The sequence below is a fragment of the Podarcis liolepis genome (assembly GCF_965112155.1).
Source record: "Podarcis liolepis genome assembly, chromosome: 1".
Lineage (NCBI taxonomy): Eukaryota > Metazoa > Chordata > Lepidosauria > Squamata > Lacertidae > Podarcis > Podarcis liolepis.
In genome coordinates this window covers 4964193-4989880 of record NC_139554.1, presented here as the reverse complement: position 1 = coordinate 4989880, position 25688 = coordinate 4964193, and the positions used below count along the sequence as shown (strand labels likewise).

At 49.3% G+C, this 25688-nt stretch overlaps 1 protein-coding gene across 3 annotated transcripts in view; it reads left to right on the top strand.

Moving 5' to 3' along the window:
* The window catches only part of FRMD6 (FERM domain containing 6), a 159338-nt gene that overhangs the window by 37430 nt on the left and 96220 nt on the right, over positions 1 to 25688 (top strand). The window contains exons 1-2 of one of the 3 annotated variants that reach the window (XM_083515215.1): positions 9279 to 9604; positions 14803 to 15145. The gene's annotated coding sequence lies outside the window, so the exon portion shown is untranslated. Of the gene's footprint in view, positions 1 to 9278; positions 9605 to 14802; positions 15146 to 24286; positions 24562 to 25688 lie in introns of those variants that run through there. The other 2 variants (XM_083515214.1, XM_083515213.1) reach the window with 2 other exon arrangements.

Below are 25688 nucleotides of genomic sequence, written 5' to 3'. Positions count from 1 at the left end.
CTTTCGAACTGCTAGGTTGGCAGGAGCAAAGACCAAGCAATGGGAGCTCACCCCGTCTCGGGGATTCAAACCGCTGACCTTCTGATCGGCAAGTCCTAGGCTCAGTGGTTTAGACGAAAGCACCACCCACGTCCCTAACATCCAAATCTGGCTCCCAGTACGTTTCCGAGCACAATTCAAAGTGTTGGTGCTGACCATGAAAGCCCTAAACGGCCTCGGCCCAGTATACCTGGAGGAGCGTATCCACCTCCATTGTTCTGCCCGGACACTGAGGTCCAGCTCCGAGGGCCTTCTGGTGGTTCCCTCACTGCGAGAAGCCAAGTTACAGGGAACCAGGCAGAGGGCCTTCTCGGTGGTGGCGTCCACGCTGTGGAACACCCTCCCACCATATGTCAAAGAGAAAAATAACTACCAAACTTTTAGAAGACATCTGAAGGCAGCCCTGTTTAGGGAAGCTTTTAATGTTTAATAGACTTGCATTTTAGTGTTCTGTTGGAAGCTGCCCAGAGTGGCTGGGGAAACCCAGCCAGATGGACGGGATATAAATATATTATTATTATTATTATTATTATTATTATTATTATTATTATTTATTTGGTGGTTGGTGTTGTTTAGTCGTTTAGTCGTGTCCGACTCTTCGTGACCCCCTGGACCAGAGCACGCCAGGCCCTCCTGTCTTGCACTGCCTCCCGCAGTTTGGTCAAACTCATGCTGGTAGCTTCGAGAACACTGTCCCACCATCTCGTCCTCTGTCGTCCCCTTCTCCTTGTGCCCTCCATCTTTCCCAACATCAGGGTCTTTTCCAGGGAGTCTTCTCTTCTCATGAGGTGGCCAAAGGATTGGAGCCTCAGCTTCACGATCTGTCCTTCCAGTGAGCACTCAGGGCTGATTTCCTTCAGAAAGAGTCTCCTCCAGCACCATAATTCAAAAGCAATACCAATTAATTGGTAGGCTTGTTTTATTTAGATATTAGATGATTGTTAGTTATATATTAAAGGTCCACCCTTCCTCTCGGGGTTACATCAAGCATTTTTCTCTCTGCCTTGTCGGGCAGCATTCTTTGGACCAGGATGTCCCGTCCGAGGGAAGAGAGTGACATTAGGCTATTAAAATGTAACGCTGCTCATCGTTTCAGGAACAGGCTGTCATCGTGTCTGACAAAAGTGCATTCCTCGCGTTTGAGCTGTAGCGTATTCTTGGCAAGGGAGCTGGATTTCCCGAGGTCGCGCAGGGCAAGGAACAACACCCAGCAATGCTGCCGATGTACTGTCACGCCTGCTAAATATAGATAATGCGACCCAAATTAAAACGATCGCAAGCTAGTTTCCACCCAGCGCGATTTGGGTGGGTGCCTGGCTTGGCCACATCATGTGGGAGAGTTGCAGGTCAATTAATTAATTGCAATAATTCAGGCTTAGGTTAAGGTGTCTGCCCCGTGGGCCAATCTTGGCCTGCTGGTGCGTCCAGTTTGGCCTGCAAGGGCATTTCCCAGAAACCGCACCCACCTGTCAATCACCTGGCATCACTGAGAGGCATCAAGAGGCAGGGTTCAATCCTGCTAGCCAGCAGTTTCCCTGCAGAGAAAGGATGGGGAAGCAGACCCCCTTCCCCAAACCCCACTGGTCAACTGCAGCAGGGGGCTGGGATCCCCTATGAATCAGTCACCTGACATCAATATGTCAGCTGATTGATCGACGGGGAGCTCTGCCTACCTGTCAGAGTAAATGAGGGTGTGGAGTGAGGATCTGGCCTGCTAGATCAAAATGTTCTGTCCCCCATTTCCATATCAGTTTGGGATTTTACAAAATATATATTCATGGTAATTCATTAGCATTTTAATGTGAATTTATCGTAATATACACACACCTGCAATTTGGCCTAATGTACCCATTTTCGCAAAGCAGTTTCCCCTAATATAATGCCCAAGTTGGGCAAAAGATTCCTGCATTGCACCATATATAATTTTTTTATTAGTTTTACAGAAAAGTTAAACACCACAAACATGACATTTTCACACATTAAGAAAAGGGTTCTTTTGAACCTTGAGACCTCCTTCCTTCATGAGTTCCAATTCTTTTAAAAAATTCCTGCATCTTTTACTGTAATCTATCTGTAATACAGTGCAACCATAGTATCCAAAATCCATGTTACAAGTGTCATTGTATTCCTGCCAGTGATTTCAGCTGTTTACAGTGATCTCTCAAATACATTCAAAAGTTATTCCAGTCTTTTAAAAAATACTTGGTCTTCCTGATTTCTGATTTTTCCCGAACAGAGAAGAGTGGCAGACCAAGCTGGTGGAATATGCAGAAATATAAGATAAACTTTTTATTTTAATTTAAATTTTTTAGGGACACGGGTGGCGCTGTGGGTTAAACCACAAAGCCTAGGACTTGCCGATTGGAAGGTCGGCGGTTCGAATCCCCGCGATGGGGTGAGCTCCAGTTGCTCGGTCCCTGCTCCTGCCCACCTAGCAATTCGAAAGCACGTCAAAGTGCAAGTAGATAAATAGGTACCACCCCAGCGGGAAGGTAAACGGCGTTTCCGTGCGCTGCTCTGGTTCGCCAGAAGCGGCTTAGTCATGCTGGCCACTTGACCCGGAAGCTGTATGCCGGCTCCCTCGGCCTGTAAAGTGAGATGGTCGCCGCATCCCCAGAGTCGGACACAACTGGACCTAATGGTCAGGGGTCCCTTTACCGTTACCTTTTATCTGTAATACAGTGTAATCATAATATCCAAGATCCATGTTACAAGTGTCATTGTATTCCTGCCAGTGATTTCAGCTGTTTACAGTGATCTCTCAAATATATTAGAAAGTTATTCCAGTCTTTTAAAAAAATACTTGGTCTTCCTGATTTCTGATCTTTCCCGAAGAGAGAAGGGTGGCGGACCAAGCTGGTGGAATATGCAGAAATGGCAAGATTCCTGCAATTGCAGGTGGTTGGACTAGATGCCTGGCAAAAGCATTTGCACATGTGTCACAGAGGGAGGCCAATGAGAAGTGTGGCCTGAGGAGATGGGGTGCTTCCTGGGGAGGGTCTTGAGGGATGGATAAAGAGGGTAGGGGGCCTATTTGGCCCAATAACTGAAGCTCCACACCCCCTTCCACAAAGTGGCTCATAGCATGCCGGTGCCCCATTAATCCAGACCTACCAAGCATCCGTCTGGTAAGTCCTGAAAACCTCGGCCAAGAAAGCTTTTTTTGCTCTTTGTGAGGTTGTTCACCCGCTTCAGTCTGGCTCTCCAGAGCTCCTTCTGTGTGCACAGCACAGCCTCATATCTGGGGCCCATAATCACCACTTTCGCTTTCGGGTCCTTTTATCTCCCCGCTTCTGCTGCTGGGTGGCTCCTCCCTACCTGCGATATCTCTGCTGCCATACAAAACACGATCCAGACCCACAGCCCAGCTGGCGCTCTCTGAACTGGCCGCCTTTCCATCCAGCTCTTTGATGCCCTTGTGGTGCTGCTGAAGAAAGTTCTGCAAGCGAAAGTCTGAATTTAACTTGCAGGCCTTCATTATGTTTTTATTCCAGAAGGACTCCGTTTTTATGCATCCTGTCTCTTCAGACTGTGCAGTATTAATATCTGAGTAGAGTGGAGAACGATCAACAGTTAATTATCAAGCTGCAAAAAGCTTTTAATATAGCCCCATGGAAAATCCCCATGTTAAAGCTGTTTCACCAATACAAAACCATTCCCATTTCAGTGTGAATTAAAGCAATTATCCCTAACAGTTCCTGCCTCCAACAGTATAGCCATGCCGCTAGTACAGTCAAACCTCGGATCGCAAACGCCTCTGTTTGGGAACGTTTCGGCTCCTGAACACTGAAAACCCAGAGGAAAATTCTCCGGTTTTTAAACGTTTTTCGGAAGCTCCTGCAACCAATTGGAAGCCGCGCCTCGGTTGTCAAACATTTCAGAAGCCAAAAACAGGCTTCCGGAACGGATTACGATTGACAACTGAGGTTTGACTGTAGCTGTTGACAGCCCTATCTCCCATTGACACCCATTGCTCTTTCCACTTTGGCCCCCGGTCCTGCCCTCTTCACCCCCATGCGGCCCCTGGAAGATTGCTTAGAAGGAAAAGCAGTACCTCACTCCAACTAAACTGTTAAGGATGTACAAAACAGGAAACAAGAATTGCTGGAAATGTGGGGTGAAAGAAGGCAATTTCTTTCACATGTGGTGGTCATGTGGTAAGGTAAAAACGTACTGGGGAAATATATACAATGAGCTAAATAAGATCATTAGATATATGTTTTTGAAAAAGCCGGAGGCATTCTTGTTAGGAATGGTAGGAGAAGATATAGTTAAGAACGACCAGAAACTGTTTTTATATGCAACAACAGCGGCGAGGTTACTGCTAGGTTTGGAAACAGCAGCAATTACCAACAGTAGAAGAATGGCGACAGAAGGTAATGGAATATGCAGAAATAGCCAAATTTAACAGGGAAAATTCAAAAACAGGGCAAGGAAACATTTCAAAAAGAATGGGGAAAATTTATGTTGTGTATAGGAAAGATAAGATGAAATAGTAAAACCAGTAGAATTGGAAACAAACCTCATAACGGGAAAGATTAAGAAAAGTGATGGATAATGAAAATAATAAGAAGCAAAATGTAAAAGGAAACTAATATAACTAACAGTAGTGGTAAATGAATTCAGAGAGACAACAAGAACTGTATAAACATGAGGACTTATTTGTTTATGGATACACTATGGACAGGGACACGGGTGGCGCTGTGGTCTAAACCACAGAGCCTAGGACTTGCTGATCAGAAGGTCGGCAGTTCGAATCCCCGCGACGGGGTGAGCTCCCGTTGCTCGGTCCCTGCTCCTGCCCACCTAGCAGTTCGAAAGCACACCAGTGCAAGTAGATAAATAGGTACCGCTCTGGCGGGAAGGTAAACAGCGTTTCCATGCGCTGCTCTGGTTCGCCAGAAGTGGCTTAGTCACGCTGGCCACATGACCCAGAAGCTGTACGCCGGCTCCCTTGGCCAATAAAGCGAAATGAGCGCCGCAACCCCAGAGTTGGTCACGACTGGACATAATGGTCAGGGGTCCCTTTACCTTTACTTTTTACACTATGGACAAATATAGAAAATGAATAACAACATATAAAATGGAAGAAAATAATGCGATAAAATTATACGTGATATAAAAAAACCAGAAGAAGGACGGAGGGAAGTCAGCTCTGAAGAGCAAGCATAAATGTAAAATGTTAGTTATGTTGGTTTATGACACTCCTCCAACACAGGCAGGCAGCTGTCAACAGAGAGACCCACGGAGTTTGGGCAAAGACCTAGAAGCGTCTTTTGCCAAGCCGGTCTGTAACACCCACATGCCGGGAGCCTCCTGACTCAAGTCCTGGCAGAGGGTTCCTCAAGGCTCCGCGGCAAAAGCGCCACCCGGAAACCAAGTTGGCAAATTGGATCTGGGAGAACGCCGAGCTGGAACAGGCTGTGTGAGCCTAATTGCACTCTTTGCATGATAATTAGACACTAATGGCTTATTAAAAGCCATCAGCAAATGTTTGCTTTGCCCCCCTCCTTTCCTTAAGACGGAGCCCCTGCATGTCACAGCTGCAGCAACATGACTAACACTTGCATATATTTAAAGGACAATTAATGCATAATAATAATAATTTTTAAAAACCCACATTTGCCCTGCCTGTTCCATTGGCCACCAAACACAAGCTCCCTTCCTGAGCTTAAAATTTGGAGGGGGGGCGATAAAGTTTCCTGCCTCCCCCTTTAAAAGACGGGTCAACCAACCGAGAAAACTGCCTGTATTTTATTTTATTTTATTTTATTTTATTTTTTATTGATTTCCCATTTCCAAAACAAATATCCAATATCAATACTAAACATTAGTTTTTCATTCTCCCCCCATCCCCCGTTGACTTCCCTCAGCTTCCATTTCTGGTTTCTTACATCAAATGATACGTTCTGCTGTTTATATACAATAGTATGTTATGGAAGTGAGAGCTGGACCATCATGAAGGCTGATCGCCGAAGAATTGATGCTTTTGAATTCTGCTGCTGGAGGAGACTCTTGAGAGTCCCATGGACTGCAAGAAGATCAAACCTCTCCATCCTGAAGAAAATCAGCCCTGAGTGCTCACTGGAAGGACAGATCCTGAAGCTGAGGCTCCAATACTTTGGCCACCTCATGTGAAGAGAAGACTCCCTGGAAAAGGCCCTGATGTTGGGAAAGATGGTGGGCACAAGGAGAAGGGGATGACAGAGGACGAGATGGTTGGACAGTGTTCTCGAAGCTACCAGCATGAGTTTGACCAAACTGCGGGAGGCAGGGGAAGACAGGAGTGCTCTGGTCCAGGGGGTCACGAAGAGTCGGACACGACTAAACGACTAAACAACAACAAATGTTATCACAAAAGTGCCTGTATTTTTTGAAGTCGTTTCCAGGCACCAGGCAAAGCTCTCTGCCTGGCTGGTCTATGTGCAAAGGGAGCGGTTCCTGAAGTGCCCACGCAGTTTGCTTAAACGGTTTCTTAACTGGCCTCCATCGAAAGGTTTCAGGGTTGGCATGGAAGAGTGTGTGGCAGCTATTGTGTGCTGGTACGGCGGAAGCCAGGGAGGCCAACAGCAGGTGGCGCCAGAGCCAATGGCAGGCGGAGTCAACGAAGGGCTCATCTAGGCTTCCTTTCATGCCGCATTTCTCAGCACAAGTCCAGGCTGCATGTCTGAATGTTTGGATGGCCATCTGTCCTGGATGCTTTAGCTGAGATTCCTGGACCTTCTGTATCCATCTTCTTCTTCTTCTTTGGTGATCCCTCGTAGCCGAGTAAGATTGTCTTCCATAAACACGGTTTCAACAACGAGTCCGTAAGTGACTATGGAGACCAATTCTGGATCCACACATCCTTCCACAGCGCGGACATTGGTTCCTGGGTGGGAGTTGATCACGGTGTGGATTTGCCAAGTGTGCCTTCCTCTTAGCACGTTTCTCCCTTGTGTCCTGAGTTCGAGTGTCTTCAAAGCCCTTGACACCTTTGGCGAAGGCTGTTCTCCAACTGGAGTGCTTGCAGGCCAGTGTTTCCCAATTGTCGGTGTTTATACTACAGTGGTGCCTCGCAAGACGAAAAGAATCCGTTCTGTGATTCTCTTCGTCTAGCGTTTTTTTCGTCTTGCGAAGCAAGCCCATTGACGGATTAGCGGATTAGCGCTATTAGCGCTATTAGCGGCTTTTAGCGGCTTATCTGCTGATCGGATCAGCTGATAAGCGACTTAGCGGCTTAGAAAAAGGGGGGAGGAGAGAAAAAAACCAGCAGGAACTCGCAAGACATTGTCGTCTTGCGAAGCAAGCCCATAGGAAATTCATTTTGCGAAGCACCTCCAAAACGGAAAACTCTTTCGTCTAGCGAGTTTTCCGTCTTGCGAGGCATTCGTCTTGCGGGGCACCACTGTACATTTTTTTAGATTTGCCTTGAGATGGTCTTTAAACCTCTTTTGTTGACCACCAGCTTTACGCTTTCCATTTGGTCCCTTCCATCTCTATGTTTCTATGATTTTCCCAGGACCTTCTGTATCCATGGCAAGAGCTCTGCCACGGAGTTTGTTCAGTCTACAAACAGACTCTCGCAACCAATGGGCCTCAGAGTTCAGCAGGGGCTGCCTTTCTGTATCTCCCTAATCCCTCATAAATATATAATACCCCTCTGCAAGAAGGGAAATGTTGTTCTGTTTGGAGCAGCAGTCCATGAATAAGAGCAGCAAGTCCATCAACACTTCATATCGATCCAGCGCTGCAGGGAACGGTCAGATCGAAGAAAGGAATCTGTTCTCTCTCCGGCTGCTGGGGAAGGCTGCTGCCTCCATGGTGCTGTCGCCGCACCATCACTCATAATTATTATCATAATGCATTTGCAAAAAAACCCCGCTTCTCGATGCTGTTGCAGGAATTTACCGTATTTTTTGCTCTATAAGACTCACTTTTTCCCTCCTAAAAAGTAAGGGGAAATGTGTGTGCGTCTTATGGAGCGAATGCAGGCTGCGCAGCTATCCCAGAAGCCAGAACAGCAAGAGGGATTGCTGCTTTCACTGCGCAGAGATCCCTCTTGCTGTTCTGGCATCTGAGATTCAGAATATTTTTTTCCTTGTTTTCCTCCTCCAAAAACTAGGTGCGTCTTGTGGTCAGGTGCGTCTTGTGGTCAGGTGCGTCTTATAGAGCGAAAAATACGGTATGTATAGGTTGGGGGGGGGTTGCCCCTCCAGCAGATACCATGCACATGCAGCCCACTACCAAAATCAGCACAATAGCTTTTGTGAATTTTGAGATTTGTCCCCACAAAACACTTCATCACAGTTTCTTCCTATCTATTCAAAGGGCCTCTGCTGCAGAATACCAAATGTAAGAATTCGCTGATAATTGTCTCTATGTACTGGCTCACTGGGAATACTTCAGAAATTCATCTAGACATGTGAGCTCAGCTACTCAGCAGCCCCTCTGCCTGAGGGATAATTCCTGGCATCCCGATACCTGAGTGCCAGACAGGTAGCCATTCCAGAAATAACAAACCCAGATCGAAACAGAAGGGTGGGGAAAAGGGACATGTAAATATCTCTTTTGTTTACACTTGATGGGTGTTTGGTGGAGGGCAAGGGGAAGCATGGGGCAGGGTCCAGGATGCTCAGATTACTGCCACCAGACCTCCCCTTTCATGATGTAACCATGATGTATTAGTGATGTAGTTGGGGGGGGTGTAACATGGGGATCAGCAGCTAATAAAAGTTTGGGTTCTCTTTTGTTCGGGGCTTCCACCTTGTTCCACCTTGTGGCAGGTGGGAGTCCTGTCGCGACAGTCTTCAATAAAGACCAGGTCTACTGGCTGCTGTTTTGCTCTGGTATTCCTGGCTGGTGTCCTTGTTTTTTGTCCATGGGAGCCCTCAGATTTCTCCATTAACAATGCAAAAGCTGAAGCATCGTACATTTGGAAAGTAACGCCAACCGTCCGAAAGCAAAATAAATAATTATAATTCGGCGGCCTTTGCAGGAACGAACGTGCAAAAGGAGGGGTGGTTTATGGGGAAAATGTGCCATTCCTAATATGACCCTTAAAAAAAGAGTTTTGGTTCTGAAATGACTCCGCTCTGTGATTTAAAAAGCACCAACACACACACATCCCGGCATCCCTCCCATTTGGTTCCATCCGCTCCCCTTTCCCTGCTGGAGTGGTATGATCCCAAGGTCAGGACCACATTCCAAAGGCAGGTAAAAATAAGCATTTGTAGAGGGGCAAACAATGATTCACTGTTGCACATATGAGATAGTTTCCTAGCAGGTCACAAGTACAGCAGTCAGGATGTGTGTGTGTGTGTGGGATGGGAAAGTCTTCCGACCCTGGAAAGTCTCAAAGAGACCAGCTCTGCAGATCATTTCCATGATCTGTTGTTGTTGTTGTTGTTTAGTCGTTTAGTCGTGTCTGACTCTTCGTGACCCCCTGGACCAGAGCACGCCAGGCACTCCTGTCTTCCACTGCCTCCCGCAGTTTGGTCAAACTCATGCTGGTTGTCTTTGTCCATGGAGTTTTCTTGGCAGGGATACTGGAGTGGCTTGCCGGTTCCTCCTCCAGGTGGATCACGTTTGGTCAAACTCTCCATTATGACCTGTCTATCTTGGGTGCCCTGCTTGGCATAGATCATAGCTTCTCTGAGTTATTCAAGCGCCTTTGTCACGACAAGGCAGTGATCCATGAAGGGGCTTCCATGATCTGCTTGGAAGCAAATCGGCAAAATTGCGCTCCGTAAGTGTACAGCCATACCTCGTGTTGCGCTTTCTTCATGATACGTTTTTTCAAGTTGCGTCCCACGGCGACCTGGAAGTACTGGAAAAGGTTACTTCCCGGATTTAGCCTCTCACACATGCGCAGGCGCGTAAAATGACATCACGCGCATGCACAGACATGGCAAATCGCAACCCGCACACACGCAGACACGGGTTATGTTCTGCTCATGTTGCAAACAGGACCCCGGAACGGATCCCGTTCGCAACTAGAGGTACCACTGTATTTGGGAATAATTCCACATAGTTTTACTATAGCCCTCAATTCAGTTGCGTGTGTGCAAGCTACAACTGCTGCACTCTTCCATGCAGCTATTTTAAAAATGTGATTCCCCGCATCCTCATTCTGTTCGCTGGGGGAAACCTCAGGCCAGTGACCCTCTCTCAGCCCAGCCGCCTCTCAGGGTCGTTGTGAAGATGAAAGGGGAGGGCAGAGGAGAACCATGGAGTAAGTACCGTATTTTTCGTTCTATAGGACGCACATTTCCCCCTCCAAAAATTAAGGGGAAATGTGTGTGCGTCCTATAGAGCGAATGCAGGCTGCGCCGCTAAGCCCAAAGCCAGAACAGGAAGACGGAGCACTGCGGAGCGCTCCGTCTCACATCTCTAGCTTGGGGATTGCTGCGCATAAACCTCTGCAGGGCAGCGAGGTGCCTTCACCCCGCTGTCCTGCAGAAGCTGGCAAGGCTGTTCCAAAGCCAGAACAGCGAGATGGAGGGCTCCGTCTCGGTGCTCTAGCTTGGGGACGGCTGTGCGCACAGCCTCTCCAGGGCAGCGGGGTGCCTTCACCCCGCTGTCCTGCAGAAGCTAGCAAGGCTGTTCCCAAGCTAGAACAGCGAGACGGAGGGCTCCGTCTCGCTGCTCTAGCTTGGGGACGGCTGCGTGCAAACCTCTGCAGGGCAGCGGGGCACTGCACTCCAAAGGCTTCAGGGCTCTTTGAGGCTGGCGGTGGGGGAAAGCAGCGCTTCGCCCCACCGCCAGCCCCACAAGCTCTAGTGAATGTACCTTGAACGCATCTTGTTTTAGAGGGGGAGAACAAGAAAAAAAAATTTCCCCTGTTCTCCCCCTCCTATGGTCCGGTGCGTCCTATGGTCCGGTGCGTCCAATGGAGCGAAAAATACGGTAACCAATGTAATGGGTGATAGCAAACGAACAATTATTTAGTTCTTAAGGAAGGATCCAAAATGCTCTTACAGTCATACCTCGGGTTAAATATGCTTTGAGTTGAGCGCGTTCGAGTTGCGCTCTGTGGCAACCCAGAAGTAACGGAGCGCGTTACTTCCGGGTTTCGCCGCTTGCGCATGCGCAGACGCTCAAAATGACGTCATGCACAGAAGCAGCAAAAAGCGGCGTGCGCATGCGCAGACGTGCCGTCGCTAGTTATGTTTACCTCTAGATGCGAACGGGGCTCCGGAACGGATCCCATTCGTATCTAGAGGTACCACTGTACTATAAATTAAGTGCTCATTACAAAGTATTTATAAACCTCAATATTTTTTAAAGAAGCTGTAAGCGGGGTGCAACCTCAGAACAATGAGCAATAGCATTAAAACAAAAGGAGTTATTGCCAAACCAGTAAAACAGAATGATGAAAAGTCATTTAAGAAGAAATAAAAAATAGGAATTCGGGGAAAAGGAAAACAGGGTCTGGTCTTATGGATTAGGGAAAGCCTGGGGAAGAAGGTATTGCTCGATTATTCCTCTGCATTCTTGCTGTCTGTCTTGCTCCTCCAAAGAGGGGCTGCACTCTGCGGAGTTCCTAGAATTTGCCGTAATGCTGGAGCAATGCAGTAATTTCCAGGAATAATTAGGCTGCGAAATCTCGCCCGTTGCAGAACATGAGAAAAGCCTATCTGCTAGATCAGACCAGTGGCCCATCGAGCCCAGCCCCGTTCTCACAACGGCCAACCACACGACTGTGGGAAACCAGAAACCAGGATTAAAGCCAAAGAGCAATTTCTCTTCTCCTGAGGTTTCCAGAAAGCAGCATTCAGAAGCATCGCTGCCACGGCCTCTTCGTCCCAGGCAACTGCCCCGTTTAGAGTGGCACATCACAGATTTAAAGCAGGCATCCCGGTCTCTGATTGGATCCCAGAATGTCCCTTGCAACCTTCCTTGGGCAGCCCTTGCCAGGAAGCACAACCTCCCAGTGTCTGTTGCTCCGCCCACCTCTGCCTCCGGCCCCGCCCATAACTGCCAGGTGGCCCTCGGAAGGTTGCAAAGAAGGCAGTGTGGCCTGTGGAACTCCCTCCCACCAGATGTCAAAGAGAAGAACAACTACCAGACTTTTAGAAGACATCTGAAGGCAGCCCCGTTTAGGGAAGCTTTTGATGTTTAACAGACCACTGTATTTTAATACAGTGGTACCTCAGGTTACATACGCTTCAGGTTACATACACTTCAGGTTACACACTCCGCTAACCCAGAAATAGTGCTTCAGGTTAAGAACTTTGCTTCAGGATAAGAACAGAAATTGGGCGGCACAGTGGCAGCAGCAGGAGGGCCCATTAGCTAAAGTGGTGCTTCAGGTTAAGAACAGTTTCAGGTTAAGAACGGACCTCCGGAACGAATTAAGTACTTAACCCAAGGTACCACTGTACTTTGTTGGAAGCCACCCAGAGTGGCTGGGAAAACCCAGCCAGATGTGCAGGGTATAAATAAATTATTATTATTATTATTATTATTATTATTATTATTATTATTATTATCATCTCCTCGGTTTATATAAAAGTGGAGCAAGCCTTGCCGTTTCTGTTTGCAGTCACTTCCCTAAGAAGACGTGGCCTTTCGAGATACATTCTCCTGTGCAATCCAAACTCCTGCTCTCAACAGGCTGTGAAAACACCAGGTTCGGGCTCCGCCTCGGGTGCCCGCATACCCAGTCAGCACTTTTGTGCGGCACATGTTTTCGGCACGGCCTCATCGCCTGCGCATTAGTCATGCTTTTGCAGACTGAGCCCCAGGCTCCAAGGAGTTGCTGGCAGCGGGTGGCAGAAAGTCTGAAAATGTCCCAGGGCATTTCCCAAAAGCCGGCGCAGCTGGCATAGGAGCCCTGGCACTGTGAGAGATGTGGGGAATCGCTGGGGTGGCGATCCCAAAGGCACATGAGCCAGCTGGCTATTTGCAGAGCTTTGTGTGCCCGTTGAGACAGGGTCGGATTTAGGTTTGATGAGGCCCTAAGCTGCTGAAGGTAATGGGGCCCTTTATATGCCCAGCTGTCCTTTGTCAACAACAAATTATCGCTGTTGAATATATTGTTGTTGTTTAGTCGTTTAGTCGTGTCCGACTCTTCATGACCCCCTGGACCAGAGCAAGCCAGGCCCTCCTGTCTTCCACTGCCTCCCGCAGTTTGGTCAAACTTATGCTGGTAGCTTAGAGAACACTGTCCCACCATCTCGTCCTCTGTCGTCCCCTTCTCCTTGTGCCCTCCATCTTTCCCAACATCAGGGTCTTCTCCAGGCAGACTTCTCTTCTCATGAGGTGGCCAAAGTATTGGAGCCTCAGCTTCAGGATCTGTCCTTCCAGGGAGCACTCAGGGCTGATTTCCTTCAGAATGGAGAGGTTTGATCTTCTTGCAGTCCATGGGACTCTTAAGAGTCTCCTCCAACACCATAATTCAAAAGCATCAATTCTTTGGCAATCAGCCTCCTTTATGGTCCAGCTCTCACTTCCATACATCACTACTGGGAAAACCATAGCTTTAACTATACAGACCTTTGTCGGCAAGGTGATGTCTCTGCTTTTTAAGATGCTGTCTAGGTTTGTCATTGCTTTTCTCCCAAGAAGCGGGCGTCTTTTAATAGCTGAATATATGCTATGTGGTAATTTATGGACCTGACAGGTATCTAAATCCATTTGCACATAATAGTCTGTGCAGAATTTAGGCACCCTATATATAAAAATGAGCAAACCAGTGATATTTTAGGGAGCAGGCTAGCAGGCGGGGCCCATGACTTACATCACAGGAACCTACACAACACAAAACACTCTTGCTGTATGTAGGTTTTATTTTATTGGTTTTTTATCTTATATTTTGGAAATGTGCATCCAGTTTTCCTTTGGGGGGGGGGCCCAAGAGAGTGGGGCCCTAAGCTATAGCTTGTTTAGCTTCTGCGCAAATACGGCACTGGGTTGAGATCAGAGGCTGAGGACCAGAGCCTTAAAAGTGGTGGCTCCTTTTTTCTAGTTGCCTTAGCCTGCAGACAAGAATCTTAGGCAACAATTAGGGATGGGGAGGGGGAAATTCAGTCCATAAGAAAATAAGAAGAGCCTACTGGATCAGGCCAGGGGCGCATCCACTGGGACACGACAGAGGTGTAGGAAATTATGCATAGAAATCCGTACCAGAGAGGAATGGCAAGTCAAGCTGTTGGAATACGCCGAAATGGCAAAACTGACTGGGAAGCTCAGGAACCAAGAAGACAAAAACTTCAATAAAGTATAGGGGGGGGAAATTATCATTTATTTAGGAGACCTCTGTAAGCAGATGAAAGCATTAGCAGGATTTTAACAACACTTGGAATGTAGCAAATAACATGGATAATATAGAGAGATTTAAAATATGGATTATGAAACACTATGCAGTTGAAAAGGTTGACAAAAGGATCCTTTTAGGGGACGATTGGATGTCTCGAGATTCAGAGAAATCTCTAAATGTGGATATCTTTTTTGTGTTGTTATAACGTTGCACTTGTAAAATAAATTTTAAAAATATTTCAAAAGAAAAGAAAATTATGCATAGATGTTTGGGGAAACGTGGTGGGGAATTCTGTTCACATTTAAGGACAAGCCTTCTTAATTTGCCCTTTTCCAAAGAATATGAGAACCGGAACGCTCCCATCCTATGAAATTTGCACTTTCCCGAATTTTCCGATGCGGTTGCCCACTCAAGTAATGTATACGAAAACTCATCTACTGGGGTGTGCAGCGTGAGAGTCCGTTGCTGATCAATTAACTGCTTAAAAGCAAGACGGCTCTTAAAAGGCTTTTAATCGATAGCCACACTTCTGTTCCTGCTAATAACCTTTTTGTTTTCCCCCAAACAGGTCCTTGGTGGCCTCAGAGGGAGAGGGCAAAACAAGCGCAGAAGAGGAAGACTCTCTTGTGGGTGTCTAGACGTGGCCAAAGCCTTCTTGCCTGTGACCCCCGTGGTACATCTCAGCCTTCCGATTCATCCCTCTGCTACTGAGTAAAAACACCAGCCAAGGGGACCCCTTGCAAAGCCAGTCAACAGGTAGAGGCTGCTGATGCGTGGAGGTTCGTTGCTAGTCTGGGGTGAGAAAGAAAAGCTATTCTGTGGAGGAGGCTTTGCATGGACTTCATTCGATTTCTACGTATACAGGTAAAGCATTTTTTCTGCAAATATTTCCACCACCAATCCCTGCCCCCTCCCCCGCAAAAAAACACGGGGGGGGGGGGGACACACAGTTTTGCAAACTGATGCAGAAAATGTGGAGGGCTGAATTGAAGAATGGGAAAATGAGAAACTGCGAGAAAACAACACAGGCAGATTTCAGGACTGAATTTAATAATGGGGAAACGAGAAACCGCTAGAGAACGAGACCACAAATCGGGAGCTGGCCTCTGTAAAATAGTACACAAATCCACACACACACCCCCAACCAGGCTGATCACAAATGACAAACAGAGTACAGGAGGAGGCCACCGGATCTGATCCCGGTCACCTCCCACCCAAGAGGGTCATAATGAAGTCCTGTGTGTTTTTAAATGAATGGATTTTTTTACAGTTGTAGGGGCATAGCCACTCTAAACCACCACCCCCCGTGCACACTGTGTTAAGCACCCTCAAGGGTTTAGCTAATGGAAGACGTGGAAGCGATATAAGTGCTCCCCTAAATCTCAGCGTGGGCTTTCTGACTCCCCGCCGGATGGCCTCAGGGGTCCCCCTCGACTGTCGAGTGGATTTCGCTTGGTTGGGAGACAGAAGGGCAGTACAAGAGGCACTCTGAGGATGCCTTGTCCATCAAAAATACCGTATTTTTCGCTCCTCAAGATGCACCTGACCATAAGACGCACCTAGTTTTTAGAGGGGGAAAGCAAGGGAAAAAATATTCTGCGCAGAGCATGTAAGCGGCTCTTGCTTTCCTTGCTTTAAACCCTTCCGTCCCTCCTCCCGCTTCGCTGAGAAGCCAGCAGAGCAAGAGCGATGGCTGCGTAGCGCCTCTTCTGGCTTCCCAGCAAAGCGGGATGAGGGACAAAAGGGAGCCCTTACAAGGGAGCGCTGAGCAGAGCTCTTGCTGGCTTTTCCAGGAGGTGGGAGAAGGGACAGAGGGCAGCCCGTCAGTCCCTTCTCCCTCCTCGAGGAAAAACCCCCCAAAGCCACACGCTTCCCGCGGCTCTTTAAAGGGAGCGCTGAGCAGAGCCTCCTGCCTGCATTCGCTCCATAAGACCCACACACATTTCCCCTTACTTTTTTGGAGGGGAAAAGTGCGTCTTATGGAGCGAAAAATGCGGTAACCCTCTCCTGCCCAGCCGCGGAAGAAGCATCTTGGGCACCTGGGGCGGTGCGCCAAGGAGTGGGACAAACCACCCGTAGGGGCAGAACGGGGCGTATGGCACCCTCAGGAAGGGATGGGGAAGGGCGCACCGTGGGGTCTCAGCCACCCTACAGCTGCAGGCCCCGCACCTGTCCTTTTATCACCCCTGTCAGGGTGACACTTGGGGTGGACCGCCCCTCCCACACCCCCTTCCTCCACCCCTGCTCCTGCCAGCGAACTTTTTCTTGCTCTCCATCAGTCTTGACATCTTTGTGAACTGCAGATGTTTCTCAAACGGAGCTCTTCAACGTGGCCTTTTACCCCCTTCCTGCCCCAACCAAACGGCGGAAAGGCAAGCAAGAAATGCTCACCCCAAGAGCTGAGGCGTTAAGCAGCTTGGCAAGGGTTGGGGGCTGCCTGGTTGGCACTGACCCACAACAGGGCCTTTTTAGTGGTGGCTCCCCAGTTGCAGAATACCCTCCCTGGTGAGGTGCACCTGCCTGCCTTGTTACTGATATCCAGGAGAAATTTTGAAGCATTCCTGTTTAACCCAGGCATTTGATGGCCGAAAGACACTGTTTCCAGTAACCCTGTGATCACTGGTCGATACATGGTTTTTAAACCATTTCTAGATTATTATTTTTAAATGGGCACCCCACTGGCAAAGGCTGAAGTAGAGCTGGCCAAGATGGGATCTCCCCGTGTTTTCTTTTGCACACCTACAAAATGCAGAAGGAGGCTGGATCTAGACGCATCCAAGAAGCGTTTCAGTTTAAAGCGTTGTAAATTTGAACAGGGAAAACAGCGAGAGGAAAAACAGGACTCCACATCGCCATCTGGTGGCACAGTGTTATATCGCATATACAACTCATATAAATCGCTTTTTCTTTACCAGTCTAGCTGAGTTCGGAATCTGAATAGCTTGAGCCAGGAGAGGGAGGGGCAGATTGGTCAGTTTGGGTTTCTCGCTTCTCCAGTTTTATGTTCGGACCTCCACATTTTCTCCATCAGTTTGCATTAAAAAAAAAAGTTCTTGTGGAAATCCACCATAGCATTTCAGTGGCAATTTTTCCTAGTAAACAGATTTTTGTACGCAATCTTGCCTCATGTAAGCATATTTGCAAAGCAATGTTTCCTAGTGTAGTGCATTTTTCGCATGTTATTTTCAATAATATATGCATTTTTCATGTGCACTTGAGCACAGTATATGCCTTTCTGTATGCTGTTATGTGGTAGGAGATTGCAAAATTCAGAGAAGCGTGCATTCCAGAGTTTTGGTTTGTGTATTGTTCCAGAAAGTGCAAATGAGGTAGATCCACCTTTGGCTGTGAAGTGAAATGAATCTCTCCCTCATCCCATCCCCAGCCCAGAATTACAGTTTGTTCCTGCAGATGAAGTTTGTCCTGCATTTGCAGATTTAGCATAGCACAAACCCCAAAGGGTTGGTAGTGGCAGAGAAAGGCTGTATTTCAGGTGAATGACAGCTCCAGCTATGTTCGAGTTTTGAGACACACCAACTCTGTCTACTGGCAGTCGTTATTTTCCCTTGTGGGTTCCCATTGCATTTGGGGAGTGGTATAAAAGAAGGAATAGAAACAGATTTCATCCAATATCTCATAAATGGGCACGTTGGTGGATGTTTCTTATTAATCCAGACTATGATTGAGGCCTCAGCACTGCACTGTGCCCCATTTCAGCTGCAGTATTCAGGTTGCAGTGTTGTGCACAGTTACTTGGGAGCAAGTAATTTAGCTGTGATGTCTGCATTGCAGGCGGTTGGACGAGATAAGCATTAGGGGTCCCTGCCGTTTCTGCAATTCTGTGATTTTAGTCCCACCGAACTCCATGCAACTTTCTGGGGTGGTCATTTCTGCACCAGCCAGAAAGATGACGGACAGATGACTGTGCTCATTTATGTGCTAAAGGTGCGCAGCCTGGGAGTCTGTTTGGACTCACAGCTGTCCATGGAGGCGCAGGTCCATTCTGTGTCCAGGGGGCTGTTTACCAGCTCCATCTGGTACGCAGGCTGAGACCCTCCCTGCCCGCAGACTGTCTCGCCAGAGTGGTGCATGCTCTGGTTATCTCTCACTTGGACTACTGCAATGCGCTCTATGTGGGGCTACCTTTGAAGGTGACCCGGAAACTGCAACTAATCCAGAATGCAGCAGCCAGACTGGTAACTGGGAGTGGCCGCTGAGACCACATAACACCGGTCTTGAAAGACCTACACTGGCTCCCAGTACCTTTCCGAGCACAATTCAAAGTGTTGGTGCTGACCTTTAAAGCCCTAAACGGCCTCAGTCCAGTATACCTGAAGGAGCGTCTCCACCCCTATCGTTCTGCCCGGACACTGAGGTCCAGCTCTGAGGGCCTTCTGGCGGTTCCCTCCCTGCGAGAAGCCAAGTTACAGGGAACCAGGCAGAGGGCCTTCTTGGTAGTGGCGCCCACCCTCTGGAACGCCCTCCCACCAGATGTCAAAGAAAACAACAACTACCAGACTTTTAGAAGACATCTGAAGGCAGCCCTGTTTAGGGAAGCTTTTAATGTTTAATATATTAATGTATTTTAATATTCTGTTGGAAGCTGGCCTGAGTGGCTGGGGAAACCCAGCCAGATGGGCGGGGTATAAATAATATATTGTTGTTGTTGTTGTTGTTGTTAAAGATGCAACTATAAAATAATTGCTAGAATTTACATACAAATGCAAAATAACTCTGGGTCTAGTAACCCACCAACGTCTCCCGAGCTACAGAGACTAAGGTCTGAGAGGAGAGACCTGAGTACTCGCAGGAGGAGTGCTCGCCTCCGGGCAAAACAGGGAGGTGAGTCACTGGGGGATCAGGACTGGCCGCTACCCCGACAAAGATAAAAGGCTGTCGGACCCCGCCCCAGGTTGTGGCTGCAACATTGCTGCATGCCAGATCCTGCCTGAGATCCTGTACCTGTCTTTGCCTGGTTTTCTGCCTCGCGTCCTGCCATGGCCCTGTCGGAATGACTCCTAACGGAACCTTTGGATTCTGGACCAGACCTGGACCGCATTGCACAGGTTACGTACAGGCCCAGCACAGGGGCCCTGAAATCGTAGGGTTTGGGAAGCTCCTGACCTGGCAGTGCTGGCCTTTTGTCCAGCTTCTGCTCAGTTGATGGGCAACACCAAAGTCCTCTTGCAGGACTCAGCATGCTTTGTCCTTGAATGGGACTTTGACCAGACAGCCCTTCATTCAGAGAACAGTCCTCCTCAGTGTAGGGCCCATGGCCACTATACACTGGTGCCCCGCAAGACGAACGCCTCGCAAGACGGAAAACCCGCTAGACGAAAGGGTTTTCCGTTTTGGAGGCGCTTCGCAAAACGAATTTCCCTATGGGCTTGCTTCGCAAGACGACAGCCCATAGGGAAATCTCCGGGACAGCGGGGAAGCGCAGCGCGTCTTCCCCACTGTCCTCGGACCTCCTCCCGCCGCCCGGCTTCGGAACGAAGCTCCGATGCCGGGCGGGGGGGGGCGGGGACACCTTCTCCAGCCGCCCAGCTTCGGATGGCTTTCCTGAAGACTTGGGGTGGGAGGAGGGTTTTCCTTCCCACCGCCAACATTCAGAATGCTGTTCTGAATGTTGGCGGTGGGGAGGAAAAACCCTCCTCCCACGCAAGCCCCGGGAACAGAGGGAAAGCGCTGCGTGCCTTCCCCTCTGTTCCCGTACCTGTCCTGAAGGCTTGCGGTGGGGAGAAAAGCCCTTCTCCGCACCGCCAGCCTGGCAAGCGGTTTCCCTAGGAACGCATTAATTGATTTTCAATGCATTCCTATGGGAAACCGTGCTTCGCAAGACGAAAAACTCACAAGAAGAAAAAACTTGCGGAACGAATTAATTTCGTCTTGCGAGGCACCACTGTATATATATTCTTAAGGACGTGAGTGGCGCTGTGGGTTAAACCACAGAGCCTAGGATTTGCCGATTAGAAGGTCGGCGGTTCGAATCCCCACGACGGGGTGAGCTCCCGTTGCTCGGTCCCTGCTCCTGCCCACCAAGCAGTTCGAAAGCATGTCAAAGTGCAAGTAGATAAATAGATACCACTCCGGCGGGAAGGTAAACAGTGTTTCCGTGCGCTGCTCTGGTTCACCAGAAGTGGTTTAGTCATGCTGGCCACATGACCCGGAAGCTGTACGCCGGCTCCCTTGGTCAGTAAAGTGAGAGTCGGTCATGACTGGACCTAATGGTCAGGGGTCCCTTTACTTTATATATATTCTTAGTTAAAAGAAATGCTGAACCCTTCAGCCTGTGGAGTCATGCAGGGAGACCCCTCCTTGCAAGTCGCTCGCAATGTGATGCTTCAGAGAAGGAGAAAGCTCCTGCAGCGAGTGCCTGAAGCTTGCATATATATAACAGAGCAGCTCCCTGGATTAGAGCCCAGGATTCTTTTCTTTTTTTCCCCCCTTTCTAATTTTAAACTAAACCTTCCTTCCTGTAAACACACCACTGCTTGTCTCGCTCTTGCTTTTCCTCCTGCCTCCTGTGTTTGGGAACTGCTGGTATATTCCAGTCTTGGAAACCTGGTCACTCCCAGCTGTTCTAGGACTATGACTCCCCTCAGCCCCGTCCATGGCCTGTTGCTGGCTGGGGGCTGATGGGAGTTGTAGTCCATTGGGAGCCAGCATGGTATAACACATGGGTAGGCAAACTAAGGCCCGGGGGCCAGATCCGGCCCAATCGCCTTCTCAATCCAGCCCACGGACGGTCCAGGAATCAGCGTGTTTTTACATGAGCAGAATGTGTCTTTTTATTTAAAATGCATCTCTGGGTTATTTGTGGGGCATAGGAATTCATTCATTTCCCTCCCAAAATATAATCCGGCCCCCCACAAGGGCTGAGGGACAGTGGCCTGGCCCCCTGCTGGAAAAGTTTGCTGACGCCTGCTTTAGGGGGTTATTTTTATTTATTATTGCATTTATATCCCACCAATGTCTCCCAGGAGCTCAAGACGCCACAAATGGTTCTCTCTTTCCTCGTTTAATCCCCACAACAACCCTGCGAGGTGGGTCAGGCCAAGAGAGAGTGACTCTCCCAAGATCACTCAGTGCGTTTCAGTGGGGATTCGAACCCTGGTCTCCTGGGTCCTAGTCCTACACTCGTAAGTGTAGAACTGGGCAAAAACAAACAAGATGAATTTTAACAGGGAGAAATGTAAAGTATTGCACTTGGGCAAAAAAAAAAATGAGAGGCACAAATACAAGATGGGTGACACCTGGCTTGAGAGCAGTACATGTGAAAAGGATCTAGGAGTCTTGGTTGACCACAAACTTGACATGAGCCAACAGTGTGACGCGGCAGCTAAAAAAGCCAATGCAATTCTGGGCTGCATCAATAGGAGTATAGCATCTAGATCAAGGGAAGTAATAGTGCCACTGTATTCTGCTCTGGTCAGACCTCACCTGGAGTACTGTGTCCAGTTCTGGGCACCACAGTTCAAGAAGGACACTGACAAACTGGAACATGTCCAGAGGAGGGCAACCAAAATGGTCAAAGGCCTGGAAACGATGCCTTATGAGGAACGGCTAAGAGAGCTGGGCATGTTTAGCCTGGAGAAGAGGAGGTTAAGGGGTGATATGATAGCCATGTTCAAATATATAAAAGGATGTCACATAGAGGAGGGAGAAAGGTTGTTTTCTGCTGCTCAAGTGAAGCGGACACGGAGCAATGGATCCAAACTACAAGAAAGAAGATTCCACCTAAACATTAGGAAGAACTTCCTGACAGTAAGAGCTGTTGGACAGTGGAATTTGCTGCCAAGGAGTGTGGTGGAGTCTCCTACTTTGGAGGTCTTTAAGCAGAGGCTTGACAACCATATGTCAGGAGTGCTCTGATGGTGTTTCCTGCTTGGCAGGGGGTTGGACTCGATGGCCCTTGTGGTCTCTTCCAACTCTATGATTCTATGATTCTATGATTCTAAGTGCCATACCAGGGGTCAGCAAACTTTTTCAGCAGGGGGCCGGTCCACTGTCCCTCAGACCTTGTGGGGGGCCGGACTATATTTTGAAAAATTATATATGAACGAATTCCTATGCCCCACAAATAACCCAGAGATGCATTTTAAATAAAAGCACACATTCTACTCATGCCTTCCCCCTACCTGGCGCCCTCCAGATGTTTCGGACTATAACTCCCACCTGCCCTACCCAGCACAGCTAACGGGCAGAAGCAACGGGATTTTCTGCTTTGATCCTTGGATGAGGCCCTTTTGAATGAGCTGCCATTGGAGATCTGGAGAGGGCCAGCAATGGGGTGCTCTTGAAGACAGTTTAAAGATCTCTTGACCGCTTGATCCCTTTGCCAGATCCGGTTGGTGTCATTGTCCAAATTATGCGTGATCTGTTCTGATTTTCTGGTTTTAATAGGTTTTTAAAAACGTCTCTTGAGAACCACTGTGAGATTGATAAAAGTGGTAAAGGTAAAGGGACCCCTGACCATTAGGTCCAGTCATGGCCGACTCTGGGGTTGCGGCGCTCATCTCGCTTTATTGGCCGAGGGAGCCGGCATACAGCTTCCAGGTCATGTGGCCAGCATGACTAAGCTGCTTCTGGCGAACCAGAGCAGCGCACGGAAACGCTGTTTACCTTCCCGCCGGAGTGGTATCTATTTATCTACTTTCACTTTGACGTGCTTTCGAACTGCTAGGTTGTCAGGAGCAGGGACCGAGCAACGGGAGCTCACCCCACATTCGAACTGCCAACCTTCTGATCGGCAAGTCCTAGGCTCTGTGATTTAACCCACAGTGGTAGATACGTTTTAATAAACAAACAAACAAACAAACAAACAAACAAACGAATCAATGCAGCCCAATTAACGGGTCAGACTGATCACTTCGGAAGTGGCTGGTGATTTCAAAAAGTGTTGCTAAATAAAAAGGCAGGCAGGCAAACATGCTTGCTTTATTTGTCTGAGTTAACCCTTGGAATATTGGGCTTGCAAGTGTTGTACACAGGTTAACACAGTAGCAGGCTTTTAAAACCACTTGTAATTTTGTTATGAATGGATAATAAGTAATTTAAGTAAGGTTCCAACTGAACAATGGACATGCAGTATATTGATAAATAATGGAACCAAGGAATGGACTAGAGGGAAGTCAATTTGTTTTGCTATGTTTTGTTTCTGTATTTTTATTGTTTTATTTTTTGTTATTTTTGGAAAATCTATAAATTGTTTTATTTAAAAAAGGGAATAGTGGTACCTTGGGTTAAGTACTTAATTCGTTCTGGAGGTCTGTACTTAACCTGAAACTGTTCTTAACCTGAAGCACCACTTTAGCTAATGGGGCCTCCTGCTGCTGCCATGCCGCCGGAGCACGATTTCTGTTCTCAACCTGAAGCAAAGTTCTTAACCTGAAGCACTATTTCTGGGTTAGCAGAGTCTGTAACCTGAAGTGCATGTAACCTGAAGCGTATGTAACCCGAGGTACCACTGTATTTTAAAAAAAGGGAATCCTGGGCTTGCAATTTAACAGCCTCAGCAGCAGCAGCAGCAGCAGCAGCAACAACAACAGATCTCGATCAACCGACTCCTGTTTCTTCCACCGATCGGCAGCTCCGCTTCCCCCTGCGCTCTCCCCCCCCCCCGCAACAGGAGGGGGAGCCAGGGTGCCTCTGAGCGCGTGCAGAGCGCCTTCCCTCCCACTCCACTGCGGAGCAAACCCCTCCGCCTCCTGCCCATCTCTGGGGCTGGGAGGATGGGGCGAGGGAGGTCCCGAGCGCTTCGGGAGCGAAAGGCAGCGTCCTCCTCCGGGCGCCTCTCCCTCCGCCCGCTCCGCCGACTCCGCACCGGCTGCGCAGCGCCGCGAGTGACGCTCCTCTTCAAAGAGTGCGGCAAGTTGGGCGCGCGGAGAGGGATCGTACCAAGAAGGGGGGGAGTCGAGAGGGGAAAGAGCGGCGGGAAGATGCCCCCCTTTCCCCCCCCCCCTGCGCTCTTTGTATCTCTCCTCCTCTTCCTCCTCTGGCTCAGCGAGAGGAAGAACCTGAGCGCGCGCGCGCGAGAGAGAGGCCGGCTCTCCGCGGGCGCGGCTGCCTGGGCCACCCCCGCGGCGGCGCTTGGTACGGTCCCCGTCGGCGGGGCTTGCTCCTCCCCCCCCCCCAGTCCATGTGTTGCGAGCGCAGCAGCGCCAGTCGGCTGCCGGGCAGCGCGAGGGGAGGAGCGGACGAGGAGCTGCAGCTGCGGGAGCGGCGCGCGCGGGAGGGTCGGACGGGCAGCCGGCGAGGGAGACGCGGGAAGAGGCGAGGTGAGCGGCGGCGTCGGAGGGGAGCCGAGAAGCGGGGGCGCCCCTCAAAACTCCTCCTCTCGGAATAAGGGGGTCCCGAGCTCCCCCCTTTTTGCTGCTTCTCTCTCGGCTCCGAGGTCGGGGGTCCCTTCGCTCAAAGTTGGAGGACTTTTTCAAGCTGTGGGGCTGGGGTTATTTTTTGGGGGGGGTTGCGTTTCTGTGGGGCGCTCAGATTTGGAGGCGAGCATTCAAACTCGAGGGGGGTCTCCCTCTTGGGAACCCCGGGTTGTTTTGAATCAAGGGGGGTGCTGCTTTTCTCTGGGGCGGGAGCAAAGCTTTGCAAAAAAAAAAAAAAAAAACCCACAAGATCGGGGGCTGGCTTTCTTTGGAAGGGACGCGGGGGGGGGGGTTCGAAGTTTGGGGGCTCTAACTTTGTGCCTTCGGAGAGCCTTTTGCACGGGGAGTTGTGGGGCAGAGCGGGGGGCTGGCAGCTCATCCAGCCAGGATACAGCGCTCTCCCCCCCTCTCATTTGTGTGCCTGGAAACAGAGTTGCAATATGTGGGGTGCCTCTGTGCCCCCCTCGAATAGGCTGTGCCCTCCCCCCCAATTTGTGTTCCTGGAAACTGGGTCTCTGGAAACAGAGTAGCAATGTGTGGGGTGCCTCTGTGCCCCCCCTCGAGTAGGCTGTGCCCTCCCCCCACTTTGTGTGCTTGGAAACTGGGTCTCTGGAAACAGAGTTGCAATGTGTGGGGTGCCTCTGTGCCCCCCTCGAATAGGCTGTGCCCTCCCCCCCAATTTGTATTCCTGGAAACTGGGTCTCTGGAAACAGAGTTGCAATGTGTGGGGTGCATCTGTGCAACCCCCACCCTCCCCATAGGCTGTGCAGTCACTTGGCTGGACTCCTCCGGTCAAGCAGCGAGGGGAATAAACCGAATTCCCTTCTGTCTCCGTCTTGCTTGGATCAGCTGTGATGGCGCATACTTGGGTGGCATCCTTCGGCTGCCTGGAGTTCCGTGGAAATAAGAGCACACGGAGGAGCATCTCTGCCTCGATGCTTCGAAATCCTTCCTCCCAAAGGGATGGGGCTTGGCTGAGGTGGCTGGGGCTCGGAAACGGCCTGTGTGTGCCCCCCAGATGCTAGAAACTC